General features: G+C 45.6%; 1 protein-coding gene across 3 annotated transcripts in view; it reads left to right on the top strand.

Annotated features, from left to right (window-relative positions):
* ACO2 (aconitase 2) overlaps positions 1-2,915 on the top strand; it is a 66,477-nt gene that overhangs the window by 43,271 nt on the left and 20,291 nt on the right. The window lies entirely within an intron of this gene.

Below are 2,915 nucleotides of genomic sequence, written 5' to 3'. Positions count from 1 at the left end.
CTACCATACCCGGCTGATTTTTTGATTTATTGTAGAGATGAGGTCTCGCCAAGTTGCCCAGGCGGGTCTCGAATTCGCGGGCTCAGGCAATCCACTCATTTTAGCCTCCCATGGCGCGGGATTACAGGCTGAGCCACCGAGCCCGGCTTGTTTCTAATTCTAAAACTTGATATTTCAGTCTAATAATATGGTAACTCCAAAAATTTAAAGTTCTTTTATTTTCCAGTTGTTTTTTGTTTTCTTTTTCTTTTCTTTTCTTTTTTTTTAAGGTGTAGGCCGTCTCTGTGCCAAAGTTCTGCCTAAAGTATAAACCTAGGTCTTCTCAGGTCTTTTTTGAGTTGTGCCTTCCCCTGGGCTTTCATGATGACTTTTTAATCTACCCTGTATACACAATTGCTTTTAAATGGCCTATTTTTCAAAAGTCTGACTCCCACAAAAAGAAAAAAATAATGAAAAAAAGAGGAGCTCTTTAGATGCCCTGGAAATTACTTCAGCCTGAGGGGGAAGGGCTTGCAACAATTGGAGGCAGTGCAAAAACAATGACCACCTGCCTCTTTGCACCTCTGTGATCAGAAGCAGCAGCTGGCAATTAGAGCACAGATACTGATATTTGAAGGACAGTTTCTTTTTGCCCACCCTGGCTCGTGTTTGTAAGCAACTTCAGAAAAATGTGTACAACTGTTTTAATCAATCCCATATTATAAAAATCTTAAGTTTTTTTCTTTGTTCTTTTTTTCCTCCATGCATTATTACTGCAAAAAATTGTTTTGCTACAGGGTATTTAAAAAAATCGATCATCTTCATGTTCTAACTCTGGGGCCTGCAAAATTAATAAACTTCTTGTTCTCTTAAAGGAAAAAAAGTTTATAATTCTATAATACAATTAGCTCATTGTGAAGATGTTAAAAAAGAAAATAAAAACCATCCTTCATCTAAAGGTCCTTCTTCTGTTATATTAGAAAAATTAGCCAGGTGTGGTGGCTCATGCCTGTAATCCCAACCCTTTGGGAGGCCAAGGTGGAAGGATTGCTCGAGCTCAGGAGTTTGAGACCAGCCTGGCAATATAGTGAGACTCTATCTCTACTAAAAATAATAGTAATAGCCGGGCTTGGTGGCTCAGCCTGTAATCCCAGTGCTTTGGGAGGCTGACGTGAGTGGATTGCCTGAGCCCGCGGGTTCAAGACCTGGCTGGGCAACTTGGCGAGACCTCATTTCTACAATAAATCAAAAATTAGCCAGGCGTGGTAGTGCATGCCTGTAATTCCGGCTACTCGGAAGGCCGAGGCAGAAGTATTGCCGGAGCCCAGCAGATTGAGGCTGTGGTGGCTGGGAGCGGCCACTGCACTCTAGTCTGGGCGACAGAGTGAGACTCCAACTCAAAAAAAAAAAAAATAGTAATAAAAATGAGTGACTCAGTCCTAGCATTTTGGAAAGTTGAGCGCAGGGGTTCAAGGCTGCAGTGAGCTGTCATCCTGTCACTGTACTCCAGCTTGGGCAACAGAACAAGCCTCTGTCTCTGAAAAAAACAGAAAAAGAAAAATGGTGCAAACACCAGTTCCTGACACATAACTGCCATTTGTTCCAGAGAGGGCAGTGTAGATTCCCCTTTCTGTCTGAGAAGTAAGGGACTCATCTTGGTGCATCATTGCCAGCATTACATGTGTGCTCATTCCCACTCTCGTCTGACCCTCTTGGGGACCCTGTCAGGAAGGTAGGCCAGATAGTGTTGCTGTTAGTAAACCTGTGTCAGCCAAGGCACCATATAGTCGAGTCCCACAACTACATTGAGGGCATGGTTAGGGCTGAACCCTGATCCCAACTCCCACTCCAGTGCTCTCTCTTACCGAGTAGCCTCGTTTGGGGGCCATTCTTCTTCTGTGAGCTTCGCTTACAGAAGCAGCTGTATGCCATGCTGATGAGATTATTTCTTTAAATCTCCCTACCTTATGAAATTGAATACCAGCTCCTCCTTTCAGGCTCTGCTTTTGATACTTTTGTGCATGCCTACTCTTGGCAACAGCAGGCCTCTCTCTTCCAGCTCTGGGCCTCCCTGCTTTCTGCCCCCTGCAGTGGGAGTAGATGCCCCTCAAGGGGAGGGTTGTTGGCAAGAGCTGAATGCTGGCAGGGCTGCAGCCTGGCTGACCCAGAGCAGAGTATGGAATTGAAAGTACTCTGGCTCCCAGGGTCAGCATGGCTCAAAGAGCCTCTCAGACCCATGGGAAACATGCAGGGCAGCATTCCCATTCAAACCCTTTCTTCACACGCTAGCCTACTGGTTGTGTCCCGGCTACATAGTGGTTCTTTTCCACTCAGCTGAAAGCAGAGTCCTGCCTGCTGGCTGGTGGTTTCCATGTTAGCAACAGTGGTGGAGGTAAGATTACAGGACCTTCTGCAGTGCTGGCCAGGGACATAGGTCCTCCTCAACCCTAGGGACAACTGCCCAAAGCAGGTCCACTATGTTGGGGGCTGGCCCTCTCCTTGCTTTGTGGGTGCAAAACCTATCTTCTGGAGATGAGATTCACAGAACGATAGGATTTCAGGGCTCATTCCCTCATTTATTCAACAGATGTTTATTGGACATCCTCTGTATGCCAGGCATTGGGCTGGATGCTGGGATTCCATGTGAACAAGACAGATGGGGCCCTGCCTTCATAGATCTAGGGAGGTGGATGCGAAACAATCTCAATCTCAGAAATACGTAACTGCGAATTTGAATATGTGTGAGGAAAGAAAAGTACAGTATTTTGTGAGAATGTAAGAAAGAGATCTAGGCTGGGCACAATGACTTATGCCTATAATCTCAGCACTTTGGAAGGCCAAGGTGGGAGGATCGCTTGAGGTCAGGAGTCGAGACCAGCCTGGGCAACATAGTGAGACCCCATCTCTAAAATACAAAAAAAAAAAAAAAGCCAGAG

Source organism: Carlito syrichta, unplaced genomic scaffold (assembly GCF_000164805.1).
Source record: "Carlito syrichta isolate Samal-C Ts95f unplaced genomic scaffold, Tarsius_syrichta-2.0.1 Scaffold123387, whole genome shotgun sequence".
Taxonomy (NCBI): domain Eukaryota; kingdom Metazoa; phylum Chordata; class Mammalia; order Primates; family Tarsiidae; genus Carlito; species Carlito syrichta.
The sequence above is the reverse complement of the archived record's forward strand: the minus strand, read 5'-3'. Positions and strand labels throughout refer to the sequence as shown.